The following is a 12,504-nucleotide window of genomic DNA, read 5'->3' on the forward strand; positions in this document are numbered from 1 at the left end:
CTCTGCTCCTCCCCGTTCGACAGACAGCCGCATCTTCTGGTGCAGGGCCAGCCGCGTCCCTGAGACACGATGGTGAAGGTCGGAGTGTACGGATTTGGCTGTATTGGGCACCTGGTCACCAGGGCTGCTTTTAACTCTGGCAAAGTGGATATTGTTGCCATCAATGGCCCCTTCATTGATCTCAACTACATGGTATACATGTTCCAGTATGATTCTACCCACGGCAAATTCCACAGCACGGTCAAAGCTGAGAACGGAAAACTTGTCATCAACGGGAAGTCCCATCTCCATCTTCCAGGAGCGAGATCCCGCCAACATCAACTGGGGTGATGCTGGTGCTGAGTACTTGTGGAGTCCACTGGGGTCTTCACCACTATGGAGAAGGCTGGGCTCACTTGAAGGGCGGGGCCAAGAGGGTCATCATCTCTGCTCCTTCTGCTGATGCCCCCATATTTGTGATGGGCGTGAACCACGAGAAGTATGACAACTCCCTCAAGATTGTCAGCAATGCCTTCTGCACCACCAACTGCTTGGCTCCTCTAGCCAAAGTTATCTATGACCACTTCAGCATCGTGGAGGGCCTTATGACCACCATCCATGCCATCACTGCCACCTAGAAGACCGTGGACGGCCCCTCTGGGAAGCTGTGGCGTGACAGCTGAGGGGCTGCCCAGAACATCATCCCTGCTTCCACTGGCGCCGCCAAGGCTGCGGGCAGTCATTCCTGAGCTGAATGGGAAGCTCACTGGCATGGCCTTCCGTGTCCCCACCCCCAACGTGTCAGTTGTGGATCTGATCTGCCACCTGGAGAAAGCTGCCAAATATGACGACATCAAGAAGGTAGTGAAGCAGGCCTCGGAGGGCCCCCTCAAGGGCATCCTGGGCTACACTGAGGACCAGGTTGTCTCTTGTGACTTCCAACAGTGACACCTTCGAGCCGGGGCTGGCGTTGCCCTTAATGACCACTTCTTCAGGCTCATTTCCTGGTATGACAATGAATTCAGCTACAGCAACCGGGTAGTGGACCTCATGGTCTACATGGCCTCCAAGGAGTAAGAGCCTCCTGGACCACCAGCCCCAGCAAGAACAAGAAGAAGAGAGAGGCCCTCAGCTGCTGGGGAATCCCTGCCCCAACTTAATCCCCCAACACACTGAGAATCTCCTGACCTCCAATTTACATCCCAGACCCCGAGGAAGGGGAGGGGCTTGGAGAGCCCTATCTTGTAATGTACCATCAATAAAGTATACTGTACCCAGCCAAAAAAAAGACCCCACCAAAAATCTACTAGCTTAATAAATAAATTCAATGAAGTTGCATAGAATACAAAATATATACCACTTCTATATACTGTTAACAAAGTGGCAGAAAAAGAAATTAAGAAAACATTTCCCTTTACAACTGTACCAAAAAATAATATCTAGGAATAAACTTAACCAATGAGGTAAAAAACCTGTACTCTGAAAACTATAAAACACTGATGAAAGAAATGTAAGGTGACAGGAACAAATGGAAAGATATTCTGTGTTCATTGACTGGAAGAATTAATATTGTTAAAATGTCCATAGTACCCAAAGCAATCTACAGATTCAAATCCCCATCAAAATACCAATAGCATTTTTCACAGAACTAGGAAAAAAATAATACTAAAGTTTGTATGGAACCATAAAAGACCCAAAAATCCAAAGCAATCTGTAGAAAACTAAGCTGCGGGTGTCATAATTCCCGATTTCAAGATATACTACAAAGTTGTAATAATAATAAAAGTATGGTAGTGGCACAAAAATAGACACATAGATCAATGGATAGGATAAAAAACCCAGAAATAAGTTCACACTTATATGGCTAATTAATCTATGATAAAGGGGTCAACTTATAGTTGAATGGATAAACAAGATGTGGTATTTATACACAATGGAATATACTGAGCTATAAAAAAAGAATGAAATCTTGCCATTTACGACAACATGGACGGACCTGGAAGGTATTTTGCTAAGTGAAATAAGTCAGAGAAAGAGAGCCTTGGATTTCACTTATATATGGAATCTAAAGAAATCAAACAAACAAAAGAAACAGACTCATAAATAAAGAGAACAACGTGGTGCTTGCCAGAAGGGAGAGAGATGGGGGCATTGGAGAATTAGGTAAAAGGGATTAAGAGGGACAAACTTCAGTTAAAAAATAACAAAGTTACAAGGATGTAAAGTACAGCATAGGGAATAAACTCAGTAAGATTGTAATAAGTTTGTATGATGATATGGCAAATACATTTATTGTGGTATTTTGTAATGTATATAATTGTCAAATCACTATATTGTACACCTAAAGCTAATATTACATGTCAACTACACTTCAATTGTGTGTGTTGTGTGTGTGTGTGTGTACACTCTCATTCCTACAGCCAGTGTATTTACTAAATGAGAAAACACTAAAGCCATTTCTATTAAGGTCAATAACAAAGAAAAAATACCTGTTACATTCTCTACTATTTAATATTACCCTGGAGGTTTTAGCCAATGCAAATAGAAAGACAAAACAATTAGACATTATGTCTAACTGGAAAAGATGATGTAAAACTATCTATGTTCGTAGATAATATGACAGTATACCTAGAAAACCCTAGAGAATTGATGATAAACTCAAGCAATAAAAAGACCCCTCAGAGTATCAGGATGTAAAATTAAGTACATAAAAATCAAGTATTCATATATACCAACTATAACTGATTAGAATATAGGAAAGGAAAAGAGCATATCTAAAATAGCAACAAAGAAGATAAAATACACAAGAATAAAATCAACATGGGAAGAACTAAGATGGTTACATAGTAGGAGGACCCAAGGCTTGCCTTGTCTCTTAAACACAGCTAGATAAATATCAAACTATTCTGACTATTCAAGAAATCAATCAGAGGACTGAAAGGGCAAAAGGTACAACTAAAGGGAGAGAAGAAGCCACTTTGAGGAAGATAGGAACTGTGGAGATATGGTATGGAGGAGAAATGGGTCATGGGTACTACAGAGGGGAGGGAGCCCTGGTTGTGGAGAAAGGCGAGAGTGGAGCTCACAGGTATATGCACAAGAACACTTCCCCAAAGATATTGATGAGGGAAAATAAGACCGAGTGAATTTCATGAGTTTTTGCAATTAGTGGGTCTCTAAGATTAGAGTTTTAGAGGCTCCTGGGGTTGGCTGGTAGATCCCTGAGAGCACTGCTCTACTCCTAGAGAGGACACAGGGAAACAACCCTGGGGGCAGACTGCACTATCTGAGGATCACTTAAGGAATCCAGGGAGAGACTGTTTGTACTTTTTGGAGCGCATCTGTGAGAAGTGGCATTGTCTCTCTGGGGACAAAAGAACCAGCAGACGCCATTTCCTTTCTCTGCCCCTCAGCATTTGTGCAGAGACACCTGCTGAGGGCAGCTAAGCAGGATACTGGTTGTTTAGCTGCTTGCTCCAAATCCCACACCCCTGCACTCTGGTGTGATAGACCTCTAGGGCCAAACCTGCATTAGTCCCAATGCAGTGAAACCCTTTCCCAGAGGATCAGTGCAGGTCCCAACCAGGCCCCTGAAATTTGGAATTTTAAAAATCAGCAGGTCTGGCTAGGGTAGAGCCCAAGGTACACTGAGCTGCTGCAGGCAGGCAAGGGACTCAGAGACAGGCAGTGTGAAATTAGCGATCTAATTTAGCGATCTAAAAAATGCCTGTTCTGCATTAGGGTAAAATTTTCGCTCCTCTGAAAGTGCTTCCCTTAGGGCAGCAGGCATAGGCTCCCTTCTCCAGGGACAAAGGAGTAGGCTAGTACCATTTCCCTCCCCTGCTCCTCAGCATAAACACAGAGCCACCTGAAGGAAACAGCACAGCACCTACACTGGCTGCCTAACATTTACACCAGGTCCCACACCCCTGCACTCTGCTGTTATTGCCCTTCTCGGTCAAGTTTGTCTCATAGCACAGTAGGCCTCTTTCCCAGAAGACCAACAAAAGCCATTGCCCACATCATGTCTCCTGACCAGAGAGTTCTACAAGACTTAAGTTCTTTAAAAGATTTATTTATTTGTTCATAAGAGACACACAAAGAGAGGCAGGGTCATAGGCAGAGGGAGAAGCAGGGAGCCTGATGTGGGACTTGATCCAGGAGCCCAGGATCATGCCCTAAGCCAAAGGCAAAAGCTCAACCACTGAGCTACCCAGGAATCCCTGCAAGACTTCAGTTCTAATGGAAATAGTATTGCTAATAGTACCTTTAGCAATCAGACGAGGGTACACTTAGTTAAAAATCACCACACTCTGGCCAATGTCCTAACACTCCCTACTGTAGGTAAGGAAAAACTCTGCAGAGAACTGACTTAAGGGATAGAGCAACCAAAACGGAGCACAGAGGGCACGCACCACAAACCAGAGACACTTCCTGAAGCACTGGGCCCTGAACATCATAGAAACTCTTCTTCATAAAGCCATTACTCTCAGGAGCAGGAAAAATAATGGGCTTTCCCAACACACAGGAAGACAGACACCTGGACAAAATATCAATATGGAGGAATTTATCCCAAAAGAATGAACAAGAAAAGGTCATAACCAGGGATCTAATATAATCAAAACATATAAATAATATGCCTGACCCAGAATTTAAAACAGCAATCATAAGGGTACTAGCTGGGCCTGAGAAAAGCATGGATGACATCAGGGGCACCCTTACCACAAAGATAAGGGACCAAAAAAAAAAAAACCAATCAGGCTGAAATGAAAAATACAATAACCAAGATGTGAAACTCACTGGATGCAATGACCACAAGGATGGAAAAAGCAAAAGAATGTATAAGTGATATAGAAGAGAGAATTATGGAAAATAATGAAGCTGAACAAAAGAGAAAAAAATAAATCACCAAAGTAGACTTAGGGAACTTAGTGACTTCATCAAATGTAATACCATATGTATAATAGGAGTCCCAGAAGAAGAGAGAGAAAAGGAGGCAGAATGTTTGAGGAACTTATAGCTAAGAACTTTCCTCATCTGGGGAAGAAAACAGACATCCAAATATAGAAGCAACAGAGATCTCCCATCAAAATCAACAAAAGCAAATGAACACCAAGACATATTGTAGTTAAATTTGCAAAATATAGACATAAAGAAAAAAAATCCTAAAAGCAGCAAGACAAAGGAAGTAGCTAAATTTTAAGGAAAGATCCAAGGGGTTAGCAGCAGATCTGTCCACAGAAACTTGGCAAGACAGAGAGAGTGGCATGATATACTCAAAATACTGGATGGGAAAAATGTTCAGCCAATAATATTCTATCCAGCAAGGCTATCATTCAGAATAGAAAGAAAGAGAAAGAGTTTCCCAGAAAAACAAAAACCAAAGGAGTATGTGATCACTAAGACAGCTTTGCAAAAAATATTAAAGTGAACTCTTTGAGTCAGAAGGGAAGACCAAAAGAGATGAAGGCTAGAAAGGAATGAGAAAATCTCCAGAAAATGACAAAAGAAGTAATAGAATGGCACTACATATCTGTTTATAAATACTCTGAAGGCACCTGAGTGGCTCAGTAATTTAACTGTCTAACTCTTGATCTCAGCTCAGATCTTGATATCAGGTCATGAGTTCAAGCCCCACATTGGGCTCCAAGCTGGGCATGAAGTGTACCTAACAAACAAACAAAAAATATTTTTTTAATTTAAAAAATTATTCTGAATATAAATGGAGTAAATGCTCCAATCAAAAGACATAGAGTGTCAGAATAGATTAAAAAAAAGAACACCCATCTATATGCCACCTACAAGAGATTCATTTTAGACCTAAAGATACCTGCAGATTGATATCAAGGGGATGGAGAAACATATATCATGCAAATGGATGTCAAAAGATAGATGGAGTAGCCATACTTATATCAAACAAACTAGATTTTATTTTTTTATTTATATTCTTTTTATTTGTTTTTTGACAGTTCTTTTTATTTTTTTATTAAATTTTATTAACACACAAATATATCAATATGTTGACAAAATATTTGCAAGAACAATAAAAATGTGATTCTAAAAAAACTAAAATCAAATGATTAGGGGGACTTTTGTTTTCCAGTTCAATATGTAAGGATCTTGGAAGCAGACAAACTAGATTTTAAACTAACTTATTATAAAGACTATAATAAGAGATGAAGAAGGACACTATATTATAATAAAGGGATCTATTTAACAAGAAGATCTCAAACTTGTAAACATTTATGCCCAATCCTCTCAATAGAAAAAATCTCCCAACAAAATTCCGAGGCTAGATGAGTTCCCAGGGGAATTCCACCACACACATTTAAAGATGAACTAATACCTACTCTTCTCAAACTAAAAAATAGAAACAGAAAGAAAACTTCCAAACTCATTATACGAGGCCAGCATTACCTTGATTTCAAAATCAGACGAAGACTCCACTAAAAAAGAGAACTACAGGCTAATATCCCTGATAAACATGGATGCAAAAATTCTCAACAAAATCCTAGCAAATTGAATCTAACAGTACGTTAGAAGAATCATTCACCACAATCAACTGGAATTTATTCCTGGGTTGCCAGTGTGGTTCAATATTTGCAAATCCATCAGTGTGATACACCACTTTCTCACATTTTACAGAAAAATAAATTAAAAATAGGTGAAAGACCTAAATGTAAGATAGGAAACCATCCAAATCCTAGAGGATAACAGGCAGTAACCTCTTTGACATTAGCCATAACTTTTCCTAGATAGGTCTCTTGAGGCAAGGGAAACAAATGCAAAAAATAAACTATTGGGATTTCATCAAAATAAAAAGTTTCTGCAAGCAAAGGAAACAACATAAATAGACATTTTTCCAAAAAAAGACATATAGATGGCTAATAGACACATTAAAAGATGCTGAACGTCACTCATCATCAAGGGAACCCTATTACACTGTTGGTGGGAATGTAAACTGGTACACTCATTCTGAACAACAGTATGGACTTCCTCAAAAAGTTGAAATTAGAACTATCCTATGATCCAGCAATTGCACTGCTATGTATTTATCAAAAGGACACAAAGATACTGATTCAAAGGGATACATGGACCCCAAGGTTTATAACAGCACTAACAATAATAGCCAAATTATAGAAAGAGCCCAAATATCCATTGACTGATGAATGGATCAAGAGGATGTGGTGTATATATATCTCCAAGAGGATGTGGTATGTATGTGTGTGTATATATACGTACACACACACACACACACACACACACACACACACACTAGAATGTTAGTCATAAAAAAAACAATGAAATCTTGCCATTTGCAATTATGTGGATGGAGCTTGAAAGTATTAGTCTAAGTGAAATAAGTCAGAGAAAGAAATACCATATGATTTCACTTACATGTGGAATTTAAGAAACAAAACAGACAAACATGGGAGGGGGAAAGAGGCAAACTAGAAAACAGACTCTTGACTAGAGAACAAAGTGAGGGTTACTGGAGGGGAGGTAGGTGGGGGGGCAGGTTAAATGGGTGATAGACATTAAGGAGGGCACTTGTGATGAGCACTGGGTGTTGTAAGTGATGAATCACTACATTCTACACCAGAAACTAATGTTACACTGTATGTTAACTAACTGGAATTTAAATAAAAACTTGGGGGAAAAAAAATAAAATCAATACGAAATAAGAAAGCCTATATACAAGGAGAAGTGTAAAATAATCCTGCAAGACAGAAAAGTATATTTGAACCAATGAAAACACATTTCCTTGTAATTGAATAGGACAAGTCAGTATTAAATGATACTAGTATTCTCTAAATTAATATAGAAATTCAGTGCAATCCAAGTAGGAATATGAACAAGTGTTTTTTTTTCCCCTTAAGCTTTATAGTAAAGTTCATGATATTTAGTATTTAGTGAAGAAAAGCTGAAATGAGACTTTAAAACATGATAGTCTCTATAAGTGAAAGGATCATGTTACAGTATTTGACAGAGACTTGGAATAGAATGGAAACTCCAGAAACAAATGTAATGAAAATTAGTATATAATTGGAATTCTCAACTTACTGGAAATGGACTTTAAAATAAATAGTGCTGGGATTGGCTAACCATTTGGAAAAAGATAAGATTGGAACCATACCTCATACCATACACAAAAATAAATGACAAATGAATCAGATCTAAGTGTAAAAAAAGGAAATATATAAATGCTAGAAAAATATGGGAGAATTCTTCTACAAGCTGCGTTTTGATAAAGGCTTTGTAACTATAACTCAAAAATTAAAATACAGTACAAAACAATTAATAAATTCAAATACTTAAAATAGAAAACCTCATAACAAAAAGCACCATAAGCAAACTCAAAAGACAAGTGATAAAGTGGCAGAAAAATATTTATAACTATCAATGGAGAACTTATGTTATTAATATACAAAAGAACTCCTAAATTGGGATAAAATGATTTTAAAAATCAGAAAAATGGACAAAAAGATGAGCAGTCAATTCACCAAAATTTTATGAAAATGGTCCTAAAAGATATTTAACCTCACACATGATTAGTGAAACTCAAAACTACCCTTTAAAGCAATTTCTCACTTATCAGATTGTCATTCAAAAGTCAGACAAACTTTTTTAGAGATATAAGTTAATAGGTATTCATTATATTGCTGGTTAGAATACAAATTCCCCTATAGGGGAATATTTAACAGAACTGCAATCTCACTTCTAGATATTTACCCTGAAGATACATTTCTAATAAGAAATACAAATACATAAGTTTATTTATTTTAGCATTATATTTAGTTGCAAAAATATTGAAGCTGCCTAAATACCCATACATATAATATTGGTTGAAAAACATGGCACAATCATGCATTAGAGTACTCTGTAAACCAAAAAAAGGGAGGGGGAAGATTCGTATCTCTAGATCAATATGGAGAGGTTTCTGGCATATATTAAGTGAAAAAATGCAAAAATGTGTATGTATGATTTGCTACCTCTTATGTGACAAAAGATAGAAGATACACATTTTTTAACTTATTAAGAAATCCAGGGAAAAATAAACTTAAAATTGATTACATGAAATGGTTGAAAATGGCAAAGGAATTAGAGATAGTGACATTTCTCCAAGTATATCTTTTAATAGTGATTTTATTTTACCATGTTAATGTTTTATATATTCCAAAAAAATGGGATAGGAGGAAAAAAATCCTCAAGTTCAGCACAGACAGAAACAAATTAATCTAAGTGTAATTAAAATAAGTTACAATCATTCTGAAGGAAGGAAATAATTATTTTAAGTAACTTTTGACAATAGTCCTTAGTCTAAAATTAAAATAAGTAAATTAATATTGAACTGTACTTGGTAGGCTTGTTTTTAATAGTGCTAAAAGTGCAGTGATTCCAAAACATCTTTGCATGTGTTATAGAGTTGAGCAAATAAGAAATATTTGATATTATTGGGAAGTAGGACTCCCAGACGGAGAATGAAATTACAAGTATGATGGGATCCCTGGGTGGCGCAGCGGTTTGGCGCCTGCCTTTGGCCCGGGGCGTGATCCTGGAGACCCGGGATCGAGTCCCACGTCGGGCTCCCGGTGCATGGAGCCTGCTTCTCCCTCTGCCTGTGTCTCTGCCTCTCTGTCTCTCTCTGTGTGTCTATCATGAATAAATAAATAAAATCTTTAAAAAAAAAAAAAAAAAGAAATTACAAGTATGAATAGGGGGAAGGCAAGAAAGAATCCTGCAGCAGTGGACTGGAATTAGAGCTATCAAATACTCAACAATTTAAAATATATAATTTTTGTACATTATAAATGAATATATATGATCTTAAATCATATATATAAGAAATTTTACTTTTATATATTAGAAATGCAAACTTGCAATTTTTTTTTTTCAGCTCTGTCTATTGAAAGGGCCTAGAAGTAATGATACTCAGGTAGCAAGGGACAAACCTAAAGCTCAGTCCTTGGCTTCTAAATATCTTTTCCTAGTAAAAGGAACCAAGGCTTCTTGAAGAAATGGCAGATTCCAGGGATGGTGCAAGAAAATAGGAAATAAACAGCATTTTGCTAAAAGGACATAGAAGCCAACTTGAAACAGGTCACACAGGCCAAATCTGGGACAATATGAGCATCAACATATATAATGGTACAGATATAGGGAACATATTGATGGTTGCCAGAGGTGGGGGACGGGGTAGGTAATATGAGTAGAGGGGGTCAAAAGGTATCAACTTCCAGTTGTAAAATAAGTAAGTCCTGGGGATATAATGTACAGCATGGTGACTATAGTTAATTTTATGAATTTTATATTTGAATTTTATATTTGAAAGTTGATGAAGTAAATCATAAAGTTCTCATTACCAGGCAGAGGGTGGTCCAAGATGGCAGCATAAAAATACTCTGAACTCACCTCCTCCCATGGACACACTGAATTTACACCTACATATAGATTGATTCTTCCTGAAGTAGAACTGAGGGCTAAATAGATTCTGCACAACAAATGATAGAGGAACCACACAGAGAGTGGTGGGAGAGACAGAGACAATAGTAATAATGGGAACCCCCCACCCTGATGCAGTGGCTTGCTGTAGGGAGGGATATCATTAAGGACCCACAGACAAACTCATCCAGGCTGAGGTACAGTGAAAAAACAGTGGTTGAAAAGGTAACTGGCCTATAAATGAAGTAAATCTATTTACCAACCCTAGAGTGGTCACCAAACAAGCAGGGAACTGCTGTAACTCAGACTGAAGCACCATTATGTCCCCCTTTTAACCTTAATAGTACAGGTGGAAATAAGGTCCAGTTGCCCTAGCAAGCCTTCTAGGACCCCCCAAGCATTCCCCTGGACTTTGGTGAACACCAGCTCAAGTCAACCCCCAAGGTGACCCTGGCATGGTATGCACAGAACCCTCACCCATGCCTGCCCCAGCTCTAGCCATCTTGCCAAGGCAGCTGTGGAATGGCTACTCCACTCCCGCGAGCCTGGTGACCCAGGTGCCTGCCAGGGTGGCCCTGGTATGGCACACCCTGGTATCCCCTCCTGACAGTGTCTGCTCCAGTTCCAGCTGCACTGTCAAAGCTTCCAGGCAATGCAGTCTACATAAGGGGTGCTCCTATAAAGCCACTACTTCAGGTGGGAGAGGTAGCTGTTCCACCTAATTCATAGAAACATAGAAAGTCAAACAAAAAGAGGAAAAATATCAACACATTACAAATGAAAGAATAAGAAAAAAAAAAAAACCCTGATGGAATGGAGATGAGTAATTTACCTGAGAAAGAACTCAGAGTAATGGTCATAAAAATGCTCAACAAAGTCAGAAAAAGAATGAACAAACACAGTGAAAACTTCAAGAACGAGTTAGAAAATATAAGAAAGAACCAATCAGGGTTGAAAAACACAGTAACAGAAATGAAAAATATACTAGAGGGAATCAATCAGCAGATTAAATAAGGAAGAAAAGACCAGCAATCTGGACGGGAGAATAGTGGAAATCACCTAATCAGAACTAAAAAAAAAAGAAAGGAGGAGGAAGAAGAAGAAGAAGAAGAAGAAGAAGAAGAAGAAGGAGAAGGAGAAGGAGAAGGAGAAGGAGAAGGAGAAGGAGAAGGAGAAGGAGAAGGAGAAGAAGAAGAAGAAAGGAGAAGAAGAAAAGAAAGAATTTTTTAAAAATTAGGATATTTTGGGGTACCTGGGTGATTCATTCAGCTAAGTGTCTGCCTTCAACTTGAGTCATGATCCCAAGGTCCTGGGATCAAACCCCATGTTGGGCTCCCTGCTCAGTGGGGAGTCTGCTTCCCCCTCTGCCCCTGCCCCCACTTGTGCTTGTTCTCTCTTGTGCACTCTCTCTCTCGATTGGTCTCTCTTTCAAACAGATAAATAAAATAATTTTTTTTAAGTGAGGATAGTTTAAGGGACCACTGGGACAACATTAAATGTACTGACATTTGCTTTCTAGGGGTCTCAGAAAGAGATGAGAGAGAGTAAGAGGAAACAACCTTATCTGAATAATTCTTCAAAACTTCTCTAACCTGGGGATTGAAACAGACAACCACATCCAAGAAGCTCAGAGTCCCAAACAAAATTAACCATTTGAACTTTAGCAGCTAACAGTTTAAAATAGACTGCTATATATATTAGTCAATGTCTACGAACCTCATGGTAACCATAAACCAAAAACCTACAATAGATACATAACACATAAAGAGAAAGTAACCCCAACAAAACACTAAAGAGAACCATCAGGAGAAGAAACCAAGAGAAGAAAGGAACAGAAAAGAACTACAAGAACAACCAGAAAACAATTAACAAAGTGGCAATAAGTACCTACATATCCATAATAACTTTAAATGTAAATGGACTAAATGCACTAATCAAAAGACATAAGATGGCTAAATGGATTTAAAAACAAAAACAAAAACAAAAAAAAAAAAAACAAGACCCATAATATGCAACCTACAAGAGACTTACTTCAGATCTAAAAACACATAAAGGCTGAAAGTGAAGGAATGGAAAATTATA

At 38.3% G+C, this 12,504-nt stretch overlaps 1 pseudogene; it reads left to right on the forward strand.

The window, feature by feature from the left end:
* Nucleotides 1–69: 69 nt before the first annotated feature.
* LOC129501229 (glyceraldehyde-3-phosphate dehydrogenase-like) lies at nt 70–617 on the forward strand (annotated as a pseudogene).
* Nucleotides 618–12,504: the final 11,887 nt, after the last annotated feature.

This window comes from Nyctereutes procyonoides, unplaced genomic scaffold, assembly GCF_905146905.1.
Source record: "Nyctereutes procyonoides isolate TBG_1078 unplaced genomic scaffold, NYPRO_anot_genome, whole genome shotgun sequence".
Taxonomy (NCBI): domain Eukaryota; kingdom Metazoa; phylum Chordata; class Mammalia; order Carnivora; family Canidae; genus Nyctereutes; species Nyctereutes procyonoides.